This window comes from Triturus cristatus, chromosome 5_2 (assembly GCF_964204655.1).
Source record: "Triturus cristatus chromosome 5_2, aTriCri1.1, whole genome shotgun sequence".
Taxonomy (NCBI): Eukaryota; Metazoa; Chordata; class Amphibia; order Caudata; family Salamandridae; genus Triturus; species Triturus cristatus.
This window is the reverse complement of record NC_140588.1, coordinates 577464405-577483802: the sequence shown is the minus strand read 5'-3', so window position 1 is coordinate 577483802 and position 19398 is coordinate 577464405. Positions and strand designations below refer to the sequence as shown.

Below are 19398 nucleotides of genomic sequence, written 5' to 3'. Positions count from 1 at the left end.
CTGTCTGATTTGCATAGTGACCAGTGGCATCTTGGGAATGTACAGGCTTTGGAGCCTAACGGGTGCTGCAGGGGTCTGCCTGGCCGGAGAAATGCCTGTCTGGCGCTCCCCTCAGGACACACGTGTCTTCCGTTCGAGCATGGAGGGTGAGGGACATGGGTCACCCTCATATACAGGGGTGTGGGCATGGGCAGGATGGGGCGTGGGGGACCCGTCAGGGCATTGCCCGTTTGGAAGCCCGTTCGGAAGGCAAGAGGAGGCGGAGGCGGAGGCGGGAATCTCTGCTCAATTTTTTCCCGAGGCCTGGGGACAAGCCTTTGCACATTTGATCCAGCCGGGCCTGCATCAGCAGATCCTGCTCCGATGGCAATGGAGAGCCTGCAGGTGTAAATCAAAGAAAGGGGAGAAATCCGCAAGAGGCGGGTTAACAAATTCCAGTGGCAGGCCCATGTTCCCCAGGAAGCAAGTACTTCCTCCTGCTCCCTTCAGTGGGAAAAGACATAGGAGGTGTATTTCTCTAAGCAGGGGCTCTGCGTAGGTGGCACTGCATTGCTTTGGGAAGCATCCATGCTAAGTGCAGAGTAGCAGCAGACCCCACAGCTGAGACGTGAATTGGGACTGTTAAGGAAGGGCACTGGGAGGGTGAGGAGGGCAGAGGAAAATGCTTTAAAAAAGCATCTGCAAGTTCCTACACACCCGCTGAAAACCCATACCAGGGATGGGGCTCGAACCCATGCGGACAACTGTCCATTGGATCTTAAGTCCAACGCCTTAACCACTCGGCCACCCTGGTGAGACCCTAGGCCCTGCCTTACTCAGCTCCCTTTTCATGCTGGCTGCTCCAGCGCAGGCTGTCCAGCAAGAGGTGATTGCAGAGTAAAAAGGCTTTTGCAGGAGGATAAAGGTAATTGCTTATGACAAACACACTGTGTGACACCTAACTTTTCCCCACTCGTACTTTATGGGCAATCTATACAGTGGAGTTAGCTTAGTCACAATAAGGAAGTGAGCAAGGCAGGCTCACAAGAGCATCTCCTCCCTGGTGGTCTAGTGGCTAGGATTCGGCGCTTTCACTGCCGCGGCCCGGGTTCGATTCCCGGTCAGGGAAGATCCCTCTAAGACGTAGACGTGTGTAATTTGTCCACGCAGCTCAGCTTTTTTTAATCGAAGGTCCTTAAAAAGGCACCCCGACCTATAGACGAAAGCAGAGGAAAGGGGCTGGGTCCCCTGTGTCCCAGGTTGCTTTGCTCCCATTGCCCTCAGCCACCTTCATGCGCACGCAGTCCCCCACCCAGTCAGGTGCTCTATGTGGGCGTAAAGTGCAGTACCAGCTCATCAGAAAGGTAAATTGCTGGAAAACCCGGCTGCGATGTATACATCTACTTTGGAGCACTCTTCTCCCTTGCACTCTTGAATCGGTCATTCGCAATGTATTCTTCCAGCAAGCTGAATAACGAGGTAGGTGTGAGAAGGTGTACCAGCTGTCTTTGAGCTATCAGCGGCCACTAGGTGTCCCTCTTGTGATTTCCCGGGGATCCCGATTGTACAGGAATTCGTCGGTTCAGTAGCACGGGGGAGGGGATGGCCTGTGCTTGGAAGTGACAAACAGTCTGGTGGAATCATGAGTGTTTTTTCAAGTTCTGATTCATATTCGCTGTAGAATAAAATATGCTTTCAGCCCCCATGAGCTTTGTCACTAGGAGAGCAGTGTAGGAACTTTTGCTGTATGGCTGTGGGTTCCCTGGTGGTCTAGTGGTTAGGATTCGGCGCTCTCACCGCCGCGGCCCGGGTTCGATTCCCGGTCAGGGAACAGTCCTTCTTCTGCCCTTGAATGCTTTTCCTTCCCGCAGGTCAGGGCTTCTCAAAATGAATTTGCTTTTCTGACAAACAGTTTGCCTAGCATCCCGCAATCTGGCTCCTAATTTGATTTTCGCAAGGTTCCCTTTGAGTTGTTTTCCTCGGCGGGAGGAAAATCTCTTGTGCAAGGCTCTTGAGGAAGTGAGATTCTGTATTCCGAGGTGCGCTTCTTTTCGTAGGCTTCTGACCACATGGTGTGCGGCAGGAAGTCATCTTTGACAGGGCCGCAGGCTTTGTCTCCAAATGGCATCCCGGACCCACTGCAACCCACCTTTTTGCTGAAACGGAAGTCTGGTTCAGGGTAAGAAAAAGCTGAGCTGCACGTACCGAAAGCAGCAGAGCCCAGCGGCGGAGAGGGTGTGGCCAGGGCTGTCTGATTTGCATAGTGACCAGTGGCATCTTGGGAATGTACAGGCTTTGGAGCCTAACGGGTGCTGCAGGGGTCTGCCTGGCCGGAGAAATGCCTGTCTGGCGCTCCCCTCAGGACACACGTGTCTTCCGTTCGAGCATGGAGGGTGAGGGACATGGGTCACCCTCATATACAGGGGTGTGGGCATGGGCAGGATGGGGCGTGGGGGACCCGTCAGGGCATTGCCCGTTTGGAAGCCCGTTCGGAAGGCAAGAGGAGGCGGAGGCGGAGGCGGGAATCTCTGCTCAATTTTTTCCCGAGGCCTGGGGACAAGCCTTTGCACATTTGATCCAGCCGGGCCTGCATCAGCAGATCCTGCTCCGATGGCAATGGAGAGCCTGCAGGTGTAAATCAAAGAAAGGGGAGAAATCCGCAAGAGGCGGGTTAACAAATTCCAGTGGCAGGCCCATGTTCCCCAGGAAGCAAGTACTTCCTCCTGCTCCCTTCAGTGGGAAAAGACATAGGAGGTGTATTTCTCTAAGCAGGGGCTCTGCGTAGGTGGCACTGCATTGCTTTGGGAAGCATCCATGCTAAGTGCAGAGTAGCAGCAGACCCCACAGCTGAGACGTGAATTGGGACTGTTAAGGAAGGGCACTGGGAGGGTGAGGAGGGCAGAGGAAAATGCTTTAAAAAAGCATCTGCAAGTTCCTACACACCCGCTGAAAACCCATACCAGGGATGGGGCTCGAACCCATGCGGACAACTGTCCATTGGATCTTAAGTCCAACGCCTTAACCACTCGGCCACCCTGGTGAGACCCTAGGCCCTGCCTTACTCAGCTCCCTTTTCATGCTGGCTGCTCCAGCGCAGGCTGTCCAGCAAGAGGTGATTGCAGAGTAAAAAGGCTTTTGCAGGAGGATAAAGGTAATTGCTTATGACAAACACACTGTGTGACACCTAACTTTTCCCCACTCGTACTTTATGGGCAATCTATACAGTGGAGTTAGCTTAGTCACAATAAGGAAGTGAGCAAGGCAGGCTCACAAAAGCATCTCCTCCCTGGTGGTCTAGTGGCTAGGATTCGGCGCTTTCACTGCCGCGGCCCGGGTTCGATTCCCGGTCAGGGAAGATCCCTCTAAGACGTAGACGTGTGTAATTTGTCCACGCAGCTCAGCTTTTTTTAATCGAAGGTCCTTAAAAAGGCACCCCGACCTATAGACGAAAGCAGAGGAAAGGGGCTGGGTCCCCTGTGTCCCAGGTTGCTTTGCTCCCATTGCCCTCAGCCACCTTCATGCGCACGCAGTCCCCCACCCAGTCAGGTGCTCTATGTGGGCGTAAAGTGCAGTACCAGCTCATCAGAAAGGTAAATTGCTGGAAAACCCGGCTGCGATGTATACATCTACTTTGGAGCACTCTTCTCCCTTGCACTCTTGAATCGGTCATTCGCAATGTATTCTTCCAGCAAGCTGAATAACGAGGTAGGTGTGAGAAGGTGTACCAGCTGTCTTTGAGCTATCAGCGGCCACTAGGTGTCCCTCTTGTGATTTCCCGGGGATCCCGATTGTACAGGAATTCGTCGGTTCAGTAGCACGGGGGAGGGGATGGCCTGTGCTTGGAAGTGACAAACAGTCTGGTGGAATCATGAGTGTTTTTTCAAGTTCTGATTCATATTCGCTGTAGAATAAAATATGCTTTCAGCCCCCATGAGCTTTGTCACTAGGAGAGCAGTGTAGGAACTTTTGCTGTATGGCTGTGGGTTCCCTGGTGGTCTAGTGGTTAGGATTCGGCGCTCTCACCGCCGCGGCCCGGGTTCGATTCCCGGTCAGGGAACAGTCCTTCTTCTGCCCTTGAATGCTTTTCCTTCCCGCAGGTCAGGGCTTCTCAAAATGAATTTGCTTTTCTGACAAACAGTTTGCCTAGCATCCCGCAATCTGGCTCCTAATTTGATTTTCGCAAGGTTCCCTTTGAGTTGCTTTCCTCGGCGGGAGGAAAATCTCTTGTGCAAGGCTCTTGAGGAAGTGAGATTCTGTATTCCGAGGTGCGCTTCTTTTCGTAGGCTTCTGACCACATGGTGTGCGGCAGGAAGTCATCTTTGACAGGGCCGCAGGCTTTGTCTCCAAATGGCATCCCGGACCCACTGCAACCCACCTTTTTGCTGAAACGGAAGTCTGGTTCAGGGTAAGAAAAAGCTGAGCTGCACGTACCGAAAGCAGCAGAGCCCAGCGGCGGAGAGGGTGTGGCCAGGGCTGTCTGATTTGCATAGTGACCAGTGGCATCTTGGGAATGTACAGGCTTTGGAGCCTAACGGGTGCTGCAGGGGTCTGCCTGGCCGGAGAAATGCCTGTCTGGCGCTCCCCTCAGGACACACGTGTCTTCCGTTCGAGCATGGAGGGTGAGGGACATGGGTCACCCTCATATACAGGGGTGTGGGCATGGGCAGGATGGGGCGTGGGGGACCCGTCAGGGCATTGCCCGTTTGGAAGCCCGTTCGGAAGGCAAGAGGAGGCGGAGGCGGAGGCGGAGGCGGGAATCTCTGCTCAATTTTTTCCCGAGGCCTGGGGACAAGCCTTTGCACATTTGATCCTGCCGGGCCTGCATCAGCAGATCCTGCTCCGATGGCAAGGGAGAGCCTGCAGGTGTAAATCAAAGAAAGGGGAGAAATCCGCAAGAGGCGGGTTAACAAATTCCAGTGGCAGGCCCATGTTCCCCAGGAAGCAAGTACTTCCTCCTGCTCCCTTCAGTGGGAAAAGACATAGGAGGTGTATTTCTCTAAGCAGGGGCTCTGCGTAGGTGGCACTGCATTGCTTTGGGAAGCATCCATGCTAAGTGCAGAGTAGCAGCAGACCCCACAGCTGAGACGTGAATTGGGACTGTTAAGGAAGGGCACTGGGAGGGTGAGGAGGGCAGAGGAAAATGCTTTAAAAAAGCATCTGCAAGTTCCTACACACCCGCTGAAAACCCATACCAGGGATGGGGCTCGAACCCATGCGGACAACTGTCCATTGGATCTTAAGTCCAACGCCTTAACCACTCGGCCACCCTGGTGAGACCCTAGGCCCTGCCTTACTCAGCTCCCTTTTCATGCTGGCTGCTCCAGCGCAGGCTGTCCAGCAAGAGGTGATTGCAGAGTAAAAAGGCTTTTGCAGGAGGATAAAGGTAATTGCTTATGACAAACACACTGTGTGACACCTAACTTTTCCCCACTCGTACTTTATGGGCAATCTATACAGTGGAGTTAGCTTAGTCACAATAAGGAAGTGAGCAAGGCAGGCTCACAAGAGCATCTCCTCCCTGGTGGTCTAGTGGCTAGGATTCGGCGCTTTCACTGCCGCGGCCCGGGTTCGATTCCCGGTCAGGGAAGATCCCTCTAAGACGTAGACGTGTGTAATTTGTCCACGCAGCTCAGCTTTTTTTAATCGAAGGTCCTTAAAAAGGCACCCCGACCTATAGACGAAAGCAGAGGAAAGGGGCTGGGTCCCCTGTGTCCCAGGTTGCTTTGCTCCCATTGCCCTCAGCCACCTTCATGCGCACGCAGTCCCCCACCCAGTCAGGTGCTCTATGTGGGCGTAAAGTGCAGTACCAGCTCATCAGAAAGGTAAATTGCTGGAAAACCCGGCTGCGATGTATACATCTACTTTGGAGCACTCTTCTCCCTTGCACTCTTGAATCGGTCATTCGCAATGTATTCTTCCAGCAAGCTGAATAACGAGGTAGGTGTGAGAAGGTGTACCAGCTGTCTTTGAGCTATCAGCGGCCACTAGGTGTCCCTCTTGTGATTTCCCGGGGATCCCGATTGTACAGGAATTCGTCGGTTCAGTAGCACGGGGGAGGGGATGGCCTGTGCTTGGAAGTGACAAACAGTCTGGTGGAATCATGAGTGTTTTTTCAAGTTCTGATTCATATTCGCTGTAGAATAAAATATGCTTTCAGCCCCCATGAGCTTTGTCACTAGGAGAGCAGTGTAGGAACTTTTGCTGTATGGCTGTGGGTTCCCTGGTGGTCTAGTGGTTAGGATTCGGCGCTCTCACCGCCACGGCCCGGGTTCGATTCCCGGTCAGGGAACAGTCCTTCTTCTGCCCTTGAATGCTTTTCCTTCCCGCAGGTCAGGGCTTCTCAAAATGAATTTGCTTTTCTGACAAACAGTTTGCCTAGCATCCCGCAATCTGGCTCCTAATTTGATTTTCGCAAGGTTCCCTTTGAGTTGCTTTCCTCGGCGGGAGGAAAATCTCTTGTGCAAGGCTCTTGAGGAAGTGAGATTCTGTATTCCGAGGTGCGCTTCTTTTCGTAGGCTTCTGACCACATGGTGTGCGGCAGGAAGTCATCTTTGACAGGGCCGCAGGCTTTGTCTCCAAATGGCATCCCGGACCCACTGCAACCCACCTTTTTGCTGAAACGGAAGTCTGGTTCAGGGTAAGAAAAAGCTGAGCTGCACGTACCGAAAGCAGCAGAGCCCAGCGGCGGAGAGGGTGTGGCCAGGGCTGTCTGATTTGCATAGTGACCAGTGGCATCTTGGGAATGTACAGGCTTTGGAGCCTAACGGGTGCTGCAGGGGTCTGCCTGGCCGGAGAAATGCCTGTCTGGCGCTCCCCTCAGGACACACGTGTCTTCCGTTCGAGCATGGAGGGTGAGGGACATGGGTCACCCTCATATACAGGGGTGTGGGCATGGGCAGGATGGGGCGTGGGGGACCCGTCAGGGCATTGCCCGTTTGGAAGCCCGTTCGGAAGGCAAGAGGAGGCGGAGGCGGAGGCGGAGGCGGGAATCTCTGCTCAATTTTTTCCCGAGGCCTGGGGACAAGCCTTTGCACATTTGATCCTGCCGGGCCTGCATCAGCAGATCCTGCTCCGATGGCAAGGGAGAGCCTGCAGGTGTAAATCAAAGAAAGGGGAGAAATCCGCAAGAGGCGGGTTAACAAATTCCAGTGGCAGGCCCATGTTCCCCAGGAAGCAAGTACTTCCTCCTGCTCCCTTCAGTGGGAAAAGACATAGGAGGTGTATTTCTCTAAGCAGGGGCTCTGCGTAGGTGGCACTGCATTGCTTTGGGAAGCATCCATGCTAAGTGCAGAGTAGCAGCAGACCCCACAGCTGAGACGTGAATTGGGACTGTTAAGGAAGGGCACTGGGAGGGTGAGGAGGGCAGAGGAAAATGCTTTAAAAAAGCATCTGCAAGTTCCTACACACCCGCTGAAAACCCATACCAGGGATGGGGCTCGAACCCATGCGGACAACTGTCCATTGGATCTTAAGTCCAACGCCTTAACCACTCGGCCACCCTGGTGAGACCCTAGGCCCTGCCTTACTCAGCTCCCTTTTCATGCTGGCTGCTCCAGCGCAGGCTGTCCAGCAAGAGGTGATTGCAGAGTAAAAAGGCTTTTGCAGGAGGATAAAGGTAATTGCTTATGACAAACACACTGTGTGACACCTAACTTTTCCCCACTCGTACTTTATGGGCAATCTATACAGTGGAGTTAGCTTAGTCACAATAAGGAAGTGAGCAAGGCAGGCTCACAAGAGCATCTCCTCCCTGGTGGTCTAGTGGCTAGGATTCGGCGCTTTCACCGCCGCGGCCCGGGTTCGATTCCCGGTCAGGGAAGATCCCTCTAAGACGTAGACGTGCGTAATTTGTCCACGCAGCTCAGCTTTTTTTAATCGAAGGTCCTTAAAAAGGCACCCCGACCTATAGACGAAAGCAGAGGAAAGGGGCTGGGTCCCCTGTGTCCCAGGTTGCTTTGCTCCCATTGCCCTCAGCCACCTTCATGCGCACGCAGTCCCCCACCCAGTCAGGTGCTCTATGTGGGCGTAAAGTGCAGTACCAGCTCATCAGAAAGGTAAATTGCTGGAAAACCCGGCTGCGATGTATACATCTACTTTGGAGCACTCTTCTCCCTTGCACTCTTGAATCGGTCATTCGCAATGTATTCTTCCAGCAAGCTGAATAACGAGGTAGGTGTGAGAAGGTGTACCAGCTGTCTTTGAGCTATCAGCGGCCACTAGGTGTCCCTCTTGTGATTTCCCGGGGATCCCGATTATACAGGAATTCGTCGGTTCAGTAGCACGGGGGAGGGGATGGCCTGTGCTTGGAAGTGACAAACAGTCTGGTGGAATCATGAGTGTTTTTTCAAGTTCTGATTCATATTCGCTGTAGAATAAAATATGCTTTCAGCCCCCATGAGCTTTGTCACTAGGAGAGCAGTGTAGGAACTTTTGCTGTATAGCTGTGGGTTCCCTGGTGGTCTAGTGGTTAGGATTCGGCGCTCTCACCGCCGCGGCCCGGGTTCGATTCCCGGTCAGGGAACAGTCCTTCTTCTGCCCTTGAATGCTTTTCCTTCCCGCAGGTCAGGGCTTCTCAAAATGAATTTGCTTTTCTGACAAACAGTTTGCCTAGCATCCCGCAATCTGGCTCCTAATTTGATTTTCGCAAGGTTCCCTTTGAGTTGCTTTCCTCGGCGGGAGGAAAATCTCTTGTGCAAGGCTCTTGAGGAAGTGAGATTCTGTATTCCGAGGTGCGCTTCTTTTCGTAGGCTTCTGACCACATGGTGTGCGGCAGGAAGTCATCTTTGACAGGGCCGCAGGCTTTGTCTCCAAATGGCATCCCGGACCCACTGCAACCCACCTTTTTGCTGAAACGGAAGTCTGGTTCAGGGTAAGAAAAAGCTGAGCTGCACGTACCGAAAGCAGCAGAGCCCAGCGGCGGAGAGGGTGTGGCCAGGGCTGTCTGATTTGCATAGTGACCAGTGGCATCTTGGGAATGTACAGGCTTTGGAGCCTAACGGGTGCTGCAGGGGTCTGCCTGGCCGGAGAAATGCCTGTCTGGCGCTCCCCTCAGGACACACGTGTCTTCCGTTCGAGCATGGAGGGTGAGGGACATGGGTCACCCTCATATACAGGGGTGTGGGCATGGGCAGGGTGGGGCGTGGGGTACCCGTCAGGGCATTGCCCGTTTGGAAGCCCGTTCGGAAGGCAAGAGGAGGCGGAGGCGGAGGCGGGAATCTCTGCTCAATTTTTTCCCGAGGCCTGGGGACAAGCCTTTGCACATTTGATCCAGCCGGGCCTGCATCAGCAGATCCTGCTCCGATGGCAAGGGAGAGCCTGCAGGTGTAAATCAAAGAAAGGGGAGAAATCCGCAAGAGGCGGGTTAACAAATTCCAGTGGCAGGCCCATGTTCCCCAGGAAGCAAGTACTTCCTCCTGCTCCCTTCAGTGGGAAAAGACATAGGAGGTGTATTTCTCTAAGCAGGGGCTCTGCGTAGGTGGCACTGCATTGCTTTGGGAAGCATCCATGCTAAGTGCAGAGTAGCAGCAGACCCCACAGCTGAGACGTGAATTGGGACTGTTAAGGAAGGGCACTGGGAGGGTGAGGAGGGCAGAGGAAAATGCTTTAAAAAAGCATCTGCAAGTTCCTACACACCCGCTGAAAACCCATACCAGGGATGGGGCTCGAACCCATGCGGACAACTGTCCATTGGATCTTAAGTCCAACGCCTTAACCACTCGGCCACCCTGGTGAGACCCTAGGCCCTGCCTTACTCAGCTCCCTTTTCATGCTGGCTGCTCCAGCGCAGGCTGTCCAGCAAGAGGTGATTGCAGAGTAAAAAGGCTTTTGCAGGAGGATAAAGGTAATTGCTTATGACAAACACACTGTGTGACACCTAACTTTTCCCCACTCGTACTTTATGGGCAATCTATACAGTGGAGTTAGCTTAGTCACAATAAGGAAGTGAGCAAGGCAGGCTCACAAGAGCATCTCCTCCCTGGTGGTCTAGTGGCTAGGATTCGGCGCTTTCACCGCCGCGGCCCGGGTTCGATTCCCGGTCAGGGAAGATCCCTCTAAGACGTAGACGTGCGTAATTTGTCCACGCAGCTCAGCTTTTTTTAATCGAAGGTCCTTAAAAAGGCACCCCGACCTATAGACGAAAGCAGAGGAAAGGGGCTGGGTCCCCTGTGTCCCAGGTTGCTTTGCTCCCATTGCCCTCAGCCACCTTCATGCACACGCAGTCCCCCACCCAGTCAGGTGCTCTATGTGGGCGTAAAGTGCAGTACCAGCTCATCAGAAAGGTAAATTGCTGGAAAACCCGGCTGCGATGTATACATCTACTTTGGAGCACTCTTCTCCCTTGCACTCTTGAATCGGTCATTCGCAATGTATTCTTCCAGCAAGCTGAATAACGAGGTAGGTGTGAGAAGGTGTACCAGCTGTCTTTGAGCTATCAGCGGCCACTAGGTGTCCCTCTTGTGATTTCCCGGGGATCCCGATTGTACAGGAATTCGTCGGTTCAGTGGCACGGGGGAGGGGATGGCCTGTGCTTGGAAGTGACAAACAGTCTGGTGGAATCATGAGTGTTTTTTCAAGTTCTGATTCATATTCGCTGTAGAATAAAATATGCTTTCAGCCCCCATGAGCTTTGTCACTAGGAGAGCAGTGTAGGAACTTTTGCTGTATGGCTGTGGGTTCCCTGGTGGTCTAGTGGTTAGGATTCGGCGCTCTCACCGCCGCGGCCCGGGTTCGATTCCCGGTCAGGAAACAGTCCTTCTTCTGCCCTTGAATGCTTTTCCTTCCCGCAGGTCAGGGCTTCTCAAAATGAATTTGCTTTTCTGACAAACAGTTTGCCTAGCATCCCGCAATCTGGCTCCTAATTTGATTTTCGCAAGGTTCCCTTTGAGTTGCTTTCCTCGGCGGGAGGAAAATCTCTTGTGCAAGGCTCTTGAGGAAGTGAGATTCTGTATTCCGAGGTGCGCTTCTTTTCGTAGGCTTCTGACCACATGGTGTGCGGCAGGAAGTCATCTTTGACAGGGCCGCAGGCTTTGTCTCCAAATGGCATCCCGGACCCACTGCAACCCACCTTTTTGCTGAAACGGAAGTCTGGTTCAGGGTAAGAAAAAGCTGAGCTGCACGTACCGAAAGCAGCAGAGCCCAGCGGCGGAGAGGGTGTGGCCAGGGCTGTCTGATTTGCATAGTGACCAGTGGCATCTTGGGAATGTACAGGCTTTGGAGCCTAACGGGTGCTGCAGGGGTCTGCCTGGCCGGAGAAATGTCTGTCTGGCGCTCCCCTCAGGACACACGTGTCTTCCGTTCGAGCATGGAGGGTGAGGGACATGGGTCACCCTCATATACAGGGGTGTGGGCATGGGCAGGATGGGGCGTGGGGGACCCGTCAGGGCATTGCCCGTTTGGAAGCCCGTTCGGAAGGCAAGAGGAGGCGGAGGCGGAGGCGGAGGCGGGAATCTCTGCTCAATTTTTTCCCGAGGCCTGGGGACAAGCCTTTGCACATTTGATCCTGCCGGGCCTGCATCAGCAGATCCTGCTCCGATGGCAAGGGAGAGCCTGCAGGTGTAAATCAAAGAAAGGGGAGAAATCCGCAAGAGGCGGGTTAACAAATTCCAGTGGCAGGCCCATGTTCCCCAGGAAGCAAGTACTTCCTCCTGCTCCCTTCAGTGGGAAAAGACATAGGAGGTGTATTTCTCTAAGCAGGGGCTCTGCGTAGGTGGCACTGCATTGCTTTGGGAAGCATCCATGCTAAGTGCAGAGTAGCAGCAGACCCCACAGCTGAGACGTGAATTGGGACTGTTAAGGAAGGGCACTGGGAGGGTGAGGAGGGCAGAGGAAAATGCTTTAAAAAAGCATCTGCAAGTTCCTACACACCCGCTGAAAACCCATACCAGGGATGGGGCTCGAACCCATGCGGACAACTGTCCATTGGATCTTAAGTCCAACGCCTTAACCACTCGGCCACCCTGGTGAGACCCTAGGCCCTGCCTTACTCAGCTCCCTTTTCATGCTGGCTGCTCCAGCGCAGGCTGTCCAGCAAGAGGTGATTGCAGAGTAAAAAGGCTTTTGCAGGAGGATAAAGGTAATTGCTTATGACAAACACACTGTGTGACACCTAACTTTTCCCCACTCGTACTTTATGGGCAATCTATACAGTGGAGTTAGCTTAGTCACAATAAGGAAGTGAGCAAGGCAGGCTCACAAGAGCATCTCCTCCCTGGTGGTCTAGTGGCTAGGATTCGGCGCTTTCACCGCCGCGGCCCGGGTTCGATTCCCGGTCAGGGAAGATCCCTCTAAGACGTAGACGTGCGTAATTTGTCCACGCAGCTCAGCTTTTTTTAATCGAAGGTCCTTAAAAAGGCACCCCGACCTATAGACGAAAGCAGAGGAAAGGGGCTGGGTCCCCTGTGTCCCAGGTTGCTTTGCTCCCATTGCCCTCAGCCACCTTCATGCGCACGCAGTCCCCCACCCAGTCAGGTGCTCTATGTGGGCGTAAAGTGCAGTACCAGCTCATCAGAAAGGTAAATTGCTGGAAAACCCGGCTGCGATGTATACATCTACTTTGGAGCACTCTTCTCCCTTGCACTCTTGAATCGGTCATTCGCAATGTATTCTTCCAGCAAGCTGAATAACGAGGTAGGTGTGAGAAGGTGTACCAGCTGTCTTTGAGCTATCAGCGGCCACTAGGTGTCCCTCTTGTGATTTCCCGGGGATCCCGATTATACAGGAATTCGTCGGTTCAGTAGCACGGGGGAGGGGATGGCCTGTGCTTGGAAGTGACAAACAGTCTGGTGGAATCATGAGTGTTTTTTCAAGTTCTGATTCATATTCGCTGTAGAATAAAATATGCTTTCAGCCCCCATGAGCTTTGTCACTAGGAGAGCAGTGTAGGAACTTTTGCTGTATAGCTGTGGGTTCCCTGGTGGTCTAGTGGTTAGGATTCGGCGCTCTCACCGCCGCGGCCCGGGTTCGATTCCCGGTCAGGGAACAGTCCTTCTTCTGCCCTTGAATGCTTTTCCTTCCCGCAGGTCAGGGCTTCTCAAAATGAATTTGCTTTTCTGACAAACAGTTTGCCTAGCATCCCGCAATCTGGCTCCTAATTTGATTTTCGCAAGGTTCCCTTTGAGTTGCTTTCCTCGGCGGGAGGAAAATCTCTTGTGCAAGGCTCTTGAGGAAGTGAGATTCTGTATTCCGAGGTGCGCTTCTTTTCGTAGGCTTCTGACCACATGGTGTGCGGCAGGAAGTCATCTTTGACAGGGCCGCAGGCTTTGTCTCCAAATGGCATCCCGGACCCACTGCAACCCACCTTTTTGCTGAAACGGAAGTCTGGTTCAGGGTAAGAAAAAGCTGAGCTGCACGTACCGAAAGCAGCAGAGCCCAGCGGCGGAGAGGGTGTGGCCAGGGCTGTCTGATTTGCATAGTGACCAGTGGCATCTTGGGAATGTACAGGCTTTGGAGCCTAACGGGTGCTGCAGGGGTCTGCCTGGCCGGAGAAATGCCTGTCTGGCGCTCCCCTCAGGACACACGTGTCTTCCGTTCGAGCATGGAGGGTGAGGGACATGGGTCACCCTCATATACAGGGGTGTGGGCATGGGCAGGGTGGGGCGTGGGGTACCCGTCAGGGCATTGCCCGTTTGGAAGCCCGTTCGGAAGGCAAGAGGAGGCGGAGGCGGAGGCGGGAATCTCTGCTCAATTTTTTCCCGAGGCCTGGGGACAAGCCTTTGCACATTTGATCCAGCCGGGCCTGCATCAGCAGATCCTGCTCCGATGGCAAGGGAGAGCCTGCAGGTGTAAATCAAAGAAAGGGGAGAAATCCGCAAGAGGCGGGTTAACAAATTCCAGTGGCAGGCCCATGTTCCCCAGGAAGCAAGTACTTCCTCCTGCTCCCTTCAGTGGGAAAAGACATAGGAGGTGTATTTCTCTAAGCAGGGGCTCTGCGTAGGTGGCACTGCATTGCTTTGGGAAGCATCCATGCTAAGTGCAGAGTAGCAGCAGACCCCACAGCTGAGACGTGAATTGGGACTGTTAAGGAAGGGCACTGGGAGGGTGAGGAGGGCAGAGGAAAATGCTTTAAAAAAGCATCTGCAAGTTCCTACACACCCGCTGAAAACCCATACCAGGGATGGGGCTCGAACCCATGCGGACAACTGTCCATTGGATCTTAAGTCCAACGCCTTAACCACTCGGCCACCCTGGTGAGACCCTAGGCCCTGCCTTACTCAGCTCCCTTTTCATGCTGGCTGCTCCAGCGCAGGCTGTCCAGCAAGAGGTGATTGCAGAGTAAAAAGGCTTTTGCAGGAGGATAAAGGTAATTGCTTATGACAAACACACTGTGTGACACCTAACTTTTCCCCACTCGTACTTTATGGGCAATCTATACAGTGGAGTTAGCTTAGTCACAATAAGGAAGTGAGCAAGGCAGGCTCACAAGAGCATCTCCTCCCTGGTGGTCTAGTGGCTAGGATTCGGCGCTTTCACCGCCGCGGCCCGGGTTCGATTCCCGGTCAGGGAAGATCCCTCTAAGACGTAGACGTGCGTAATTTGTCCACGCAGCTCAGCTTTTTTTAATCGAAGGTCCTTAAAAAGGCACCCCGACCTATAGACGAAAGCAGAGGAAAGGGGCTGGGTCCCCTGTGTCCCAGGTTGCTTTGCTCCCATTGCCCTCAGCCACCTTCATGCACACGCAGTCCCCCACCCAGTCAGGTGCTCTATGTGGGCGTAAAGTGCAGTACCAGCTCATCAGAAAGGTAAATTGCTGGAAAACCCGGCTGCGATGTATACATCTACTTTGGAGCACTCTTCTCCCTTGCACTCTTGAATCGGTCATTCGCAATGTATTCTTCCAGCAAGCTGAATAACGAGGTAGGTGTGAGAAGGTGTACCAGCTGTCTTTGAGCTATCAGCGGCCACTAGGTGTCCCTCTTGTGATTTCCCGGGGATCCCGATTGTACAGGAATTCGTCGGTTCAGTGGCACGGGGGAGGGGATGGCCTGTGCTTGGAAGTGACAAACAGTCTGGTGGAATCATGAGTGTTTTTTCAAGTTCTGATTCATATTCGCTGTAGAATAAAATATGCTTTCAGCCCCCATGAGCTTTGTCACTAGGAGAGCAGTGTAGGAACTTTTGCTGTATGGCTGTGGGTTCCCTGGTGGTCTAGTGGTTAGGATTCGGCGCTCTCACCGCCGCGGCCCGGGTTCGATTCCCGGTCAGGAAACAGTCCTTCTTCTGCCCTTGAATGCTTTTCCTTCCCGCAGGTCAGGGCTTCTCAAAATGAATTTGCTTTTCTGACAAACAGTTTGCCTAGCATCCCGCAATCTGGCTCCTAATTTGATTTTCGCAAGGTTCCCTTTGAGTTGCTTTCCTCGGCGGGAGGAAAATCTCTTGTGCAAGGCTCTTGAGGAAGTGAGATTCTGTATTCCGAGGTGCGCTTCTTTTCGTAGGCTTCTGACCACATGGTGTGCGGCAGGAAGTCATCTTTGACAGGGCCGCAGGCTTTGTCTCCAAATGGCATCCCGGACCCACTGCAACCCACCTTTTTGCTGAAACGGAAGTCTGGTTCAGGGTAAGAAAAAGCTGAGCTGCACGTACCGAAAGCAGCAGAGCCCAGCGGCGGAGAGGGTGTGGCCAGGGCTGTCTGATTTGCATAGTGACCAGTGGCATCTTGGGAATGTACAGGCTTTGGAGCCTAACGGGTGCTGCAGGGGTCTGCCTGGCCGGAGAAATGCCTGTCTGGCGCTCCCCTCAGGACACACGTGTCTTCCGTTCGAGCATGGAGGGTGAGGGACATGGGTCACCCTCATATACAGGGGTGTGGGCATGGGCAGGGTGGGGCGTGGGGTACCCGTCAGGGCATTGCCCGTTTGGAAGCCCGTTCGGAAGGCAAGAGGAGGCGGAGGCGGAGGCGGGAATCTCTGCTCAATTTTTTCCCGAGGCCTGGGGACAAGCCTTTGCACATTTGATCCAGCCGGGCCTGCATCAGCAGATCCTGCTCCGATGGCAATGGAGAGCCTGCAGGTGTAAATCAAAGAAAGGGGAGAAATCCGCAAGAGGCGGGTTAACAAATTCCAGTGGCAGGCCCATGTTCCCCAGGAAGCAAGTACTTCCTCCTGCTCCCTTCAGTGGGAAAAGACATAGGAGGTGTATTTCTCTAAGCAGGGGCTCTGCGTAGGTGGCACTGCATTGCTTTGGGAAGCATCCATGCTAAGTGCAGAGTAGCAGCAGACCCCACAGCTGAGACGTGAATTGGGACTGTTAAGGAAGGGCACTGGGAGGGTGAGGAGGGCAGAGGAAAATGCTTTAAAAAAGCATCTGCAAGTTCCTACACACCCGCTGAAAACCCATACCAGGGATGGGGCTCGAACCCATGCGGACAACTGTCCATTGGATCTTAAGTCCAACGCCTTAACCACTCGGCCACCCTGGTGAGACCCTAGGCCCTGCCTTACTCAGCTCCCTTTTCATGCTGGCTGCTCCAGCGCAGGCTGTCCAGCAAGAGGTGATTGCAGAGTAAAAAGGCTTTTGCAGGAGGATAAAGGTAATTGCTTATGACAAACACACTGTGTGACACCTAACTTTTCCCCACTCGTACTTTATGGGCAATCTATACAGTGGAGTTAGCTTAGTCACAATAAGGAAGTGAGCAAGGCAGGCTCACAAAAGCATCTCCTCCCTGGTGGTCTAGTGGCTAGGATTCGGCGCTTTCACTGCCGCGGCCCGGGTTCGATTCCCGGTCAGGGAAGATCCCTCTAAGACGTAGACGTGTGTAATTTGTCCACGCAGCTCAGCTTTTTTTAATCGAAGGTCCTTAAAAAGGCACCCCGACCTATAGACGAAAGCAGAGGAAAGGGGCTGGGTCCCCTGTGTCCCAGGTTGCTTTGCTCCCATTGCCCTCAGCCACCTTCATGCGCACGCAGTCCCCCACCCAGTCAGGTGCTCTATGTGGGCGTAAAGTGCAGTACCAGCTCATCAGAAAGGTAAATTGCTGGAAAACCCGGCTGCGATGTATACATCTACTTTGGAGCACTCTTCTCCCTTGCACTCTTGAATCGGTCATTCGCAATGTATTCTTCCAGCAAGCTGAATAACGAGGTAGGTGTGAGAAGGTGTACCAGCTGTCTTTGAGCTATCAGCGGCCACTAGGTGTCCCTCTTGTGATTTCCCGGGGATCCCGATTGTACAGGAATTCGTCGGTTCAGTAGCACGGGGGAGGGGATGGCCTGTGCTTGGAAGTGACAAACAGTCTGGTGGAATCATGAGTGTTTTTTCAAGTTCTGATTCATATTCGCTGTAGAATAAAATATGCTTTCAGCCCCCATGAGCTTTGTCACTAGGAGAGCAGTGTAGGAACTTTTGCTGTATGGCTGTGGGTTCCCTGGTGGTCTAGTGGTTAGGATTCGGCGCTCTCACCGCCACGGCCCGGGTTCGATTCCCGGTCAGGGAACAGTCCTTCTTCTGCCCTTGAATGCTTTTCCTTCCCGCAGGTCAGGGCTTCTCAAAATGAATTTGCTTTTCTGACAAACAGTTTGCCTAGCATCCCGCAATCTGGCTCCTAATTTGATTTTCGCAAGGTTCCCTTTGAGTTGCTTTCCTCGGCGGGAGGAAAATCTCTTGTGCAAGGCTCTTGAGGAAGTGAGATTCTGTATTCCGAGGTGCGCTTCTTTTCGTAGGCTTCTGACCACATGGTGTGCGGCAGGAAGTCATCTTTGACAGGGCCGCAGGCTTTGTCTCCAAATGGCATCCCGGACCCACTGCAACCCACCTTTTTGCTGAAACGGAAGTCTGGTTCAGGGTAAGAAAAAGCTGAGCTGCACGTACCGAAAGCAGCAGAGCCCAGCGGCGGAGAGGGTGTGGCCAGGGCTGTCTGATTTGCATAGTGACCAGTGGCATCTTGGGAATGTACAGGCTTTGGAGCCTAACGGGTGCTGCAGGGGTCTGCCTGGCCGGAGAAATGCCTGTCTGGCGCTCCCCTCAGGACACACGTGTCTTCCGTTCGAGCATGGAGGGTGAGGGACATGGGTCACCCTCATATACAGGGGTGTGGGCATGGGCAGGATGGGGCGTGGGGGACCCGTCAGGGCATTGCCCGTTTGGAAGCCCGTTCGGAAGGCAAGAGGAGGCGGAGGCGGAGGCGGGAATCTCTGCTCAATTTTTTCCCGAGGCCTGGGGACAAGCCTTTGCACATTTGATCCTGCCGGGCCTGCATCAGCAGATCCTGCTCCGATGGCAAGGGAGAGCCTGCAGGTGTAAATCAAAGAAAGGGGAGAAATCCGCAAGAGGCGGGTTAACAAATTCCAGTGGCAGGCCCATGTTCCCCAGGAAGCAAGTACTTCCTCCTGCTCCCTTCAGTGGGAAAAGACATAGGAGGTGTATTTCTCTAAGCAGGGGCTCTGCGTAGGTGGCACTGCATTGCTTTGGGAAGCATCCATGCTAAGTGCAGAGTAGCAGCAGACCCCACAGCTGAGACGTGAATTGGGACTGTTAAGGAAGGGCACTGGGAGGGTGAGGAGGGCAGAGGAAAATGCTTTAAAAAAGCATCTGCAAGTTCCTACACACCCGCTGAAAACCCATACCAGGGATGGGGCTCGAACCCATGCGGACAACTGTCCATTGGATCTTAAGTCCAACGCCTTAACCACTCGGCCACCCTGGTGAGACCCTAGGCCCTGCCTTACTCAGCTCCCTTTTCATGCTGGCTGCTCCAGCGCAGGCTGTCCAGCAAGAGGTGATTGCAGAGTAAAAAGGCTTTTGCAGGAGGATAAAGGTAATTGCTTATGACAAACACACTGTGTGACACCTAACTTTTCCCCACTCGTACTTTATGGGCAATCTATACAGTGGAGTTAGCTTAGTCACAATAAGGAAGTGAGCAAGGCAGGCTCACAAGAGCATCTCCTCCCTGGTGGTCTAGTGGCTAGGATTCGGCGCTTTCACCGCCGCGGCCCGGGTTCGATTCCCGGTCAGGGAAGATCCCTCTAAGACGTAGACGTGCGTAATTTGTCCACGCAGCTCAGCTTTTTTTAATCGAAGGTCCTTAAAAAGGCACCCCGACCTATAGACGAAAGCAGAGGAAAGGGGCTGGGTCCCCTGTGTCCCAGGTTGCTTTGCTCCCATTGCCCTCAGCCACCTTCATGCGCACGCAGTCCCCCACCCAGTCAGGTGCTCTATGTGGGCGTAAAGTGCAGTACCAGCTCATCAGAAAGGTAAATTGCTGGAAAACCCGGCTGCGATGTATACATCTACTTTGGAGCACTCTTCTCCCTTGCACTCTTGAATCGGTCATTCGCAATGTATTCTTCCAGCAAGCTGAATAACGAGGTAGGTGTGAGAAGGTGTACCAGCTGTCTTTGAGCTATCAGCGGCCACTAGGTGTCCCTCTTGTGATTTCCCGGGGATCCCGATTATACAGGAATTCGTCGGTTCAGTAGCACG

The 19398-nt window shown here is 53.5% G+C and overlaps 18 non-coding genes across 18 annotated transcripts; 9 read left to right on the top strand and 9 right to left on the bottom strand.

Annotated features, from left to right (window-relative positions):
- Positions 1 to 710: 710 nt before the first annotated feature.
- Positions 711 to 793, bottom strand: TRNAL-UAA (transfer RNA leucine (anticodon UAA)). The gene has a single exon. It is a non-coding gene; the product is annotated as a tRNA-Leu (tRNA).
- A 945-nt stretch (positions 794 to 1738) lies between these two features.
- TRNAE-CUC (transfer RNA glutamic acid (anticodon CUC)) lies at positions 1739 to 1810 on the top strand. Its single transcript has one exon. It is a non-coding gene; the product is annotated as a tRNA-Glu (tRNA).
- Positions 1811 to 2936: 1126 nt separating this feature from the next.
- TRNAL-UAA (transfer RNA leucine (anticodon UAA)) lies at positions 2937 to 3019 on the bottom strand. The gene has a single exon. It is a non-coding gene; the product is annotated as a tRNA-Leu (tRNA).
- Positions 3020 to 3964: 945 nt separating this feature from the next.
- Positions 3965 to 4036, top strand: TRNAE-CUC (transfer RNA glutamic acid (anticodon CUC)). The gene has a single exon. It is a non-coding gene; the product is annotated as a tRNA-Glu (tRNA).
- A 1132-nt stretch (positions 4037 to 5168) lies between these two features.
- Positions 5169 to 5251, bottom strand: TRNAL-UAA (transfer RNA leucine (anticodon UAA)). Its single transcript has one exon. It is a non-coding gene; the product is annotated as a tRNA-Leu (tRNA).
- Positions 5252 to 7400: 2149 nt separating this feature from the next.
- On the bottom strand, positions 7401 to 7483 carry TRNAL-UAA (transfer RNA leucine (anticodon UAA)). The gene has a single exon. It is a non-coding gene; the product is annotated as a tRNA-Leu (tRNA).
- Positions 7484 to 7726: 243 nt separating this feature from the next.
- On the top strand, positions 7727 to 7798 carry TRNAE-UUC (transfer RNA glutamic acid (anticodon UUC)). The gene has a single exon. It is a non-coding gene; the product is annotated as a tRNA-Glu (tRNA).
- A 630-nt stretch (positions 7799 to 8428) lies between these two features.
- TRNAE-CUC (transfer RNA glutamic acid (anticodon CUC)) lies at positions 8429 to 8500 on the top strand. The gene has a single exon. It is a non-coding gene; the product is annotated as a tRNA-Glu (tRNA).
- Positions 8501 to 9626: 1126 nt separating this feature from the next.
- TRNAL-UAA (transfer RNA leucine (anticodon UAA)) lies at positions 9627 to 9709 on the bottom strand. The gene has a single exon. It is a non-coding gene; the product is annotated as a tRNA-Leu (tRNA).
- A 243-nt stretch (positions 9710 to 9952) lies between these two features.
- On the top strand, positions 9953 to 10024 carry TRNAE-UUC (transfer RNA glutamic acid (anticodon UUC)). Its single transcript has one exon. It is a non-coding gene; the product is annotated as a tRNA-Glu (tRNA).
- Positions 10025 to 11858: 1834 nt separating this feature from the next.
- On the bottom strand, positions 11859 to 11941 carry TRNAL-UAA (transfer RNA leucine (anticodon UAA)). The gene has a single exon. It is a non-coding gene; the product is annotated as a tRNA-Leu (tRNA).
- Positions 11942 to 12184: 243 nt separating this feature from the next.
- On the top strand, positions 12185 to 12256 carry TRNAE-UUC (transfer RNA glutamic acid (anticodon UUC)). Its single transcript has one exon. It is a non-coding gene; the product is annotated as a tRNA-Glu (tRNA).
- A 630-nt stretch (positions 12257 to 12886) lies between these two features.
- On the top strand, positions 12887 to 12958 carry TRNAE-CUC (transfer RNA glutamic acid (anticodon CUC)). Its single transcript has one exon. It is a non-coding gene; the product is annotated as a tRNA-Glu (tRNA).
- A 1126-nt stretch (positions 12959 to 14084) lies between these two features.
- TRNAL-UAA (transfer RNA leucine (anticodon UAA)) lies at positions 14085 to 14167 on the bottom strand. The gene has a single exon. It is a non-coding gene; the product is annotated as a tRNA-Leu (tRNA).
- A 243-nt stretch (positions 14168 to 14410) lies between these two features.
- TRNAE-UUC (transfer RNA glutamic acid (anticodon UUC)) lies at positions 14411 to 14482 on the top strand. Its single transcript has one exon. It is a non-coding gene; the product is annotated as a tRNA-Glu (tRNA).
- A 1828-nt stretch (positions 14483 to 16310) lies between these two features.
- Positions 16311 to 16393, bottom strand: TRNAL-UAA (transfer RNA leucine (anticodon UAA)). Its single transcript has one exon. It is a non-coding gene; the product is annotated as a tRNA-Leu (tRNA).
- Positions 16394 to 18536: 2143 nt separating this feature from the next.
- TRNAL-UAA (transfer RNA leucine (anticodon UAA)) lies at positions 18537 to 18619 on the bottom strand. Its single transcript has one exon. It is a non-coding gene; the product is annotated as a tRNA-Leu (tRNA).
- A 243-nt stretch (positions 18620 to 18862) lies between these two features.
- Positions 18863 to 18934, top strand: TRNAE-UUC (transfer RNA glutamic acid (anticodon UUC)). Its single transcript has one exon. It is a non-coding gene; the product is annotated as a tRNA-Glu (tRNA).
- The last annotated feature ends 464 nt before the right edge of the window (positions 18935 to 19398 follow it).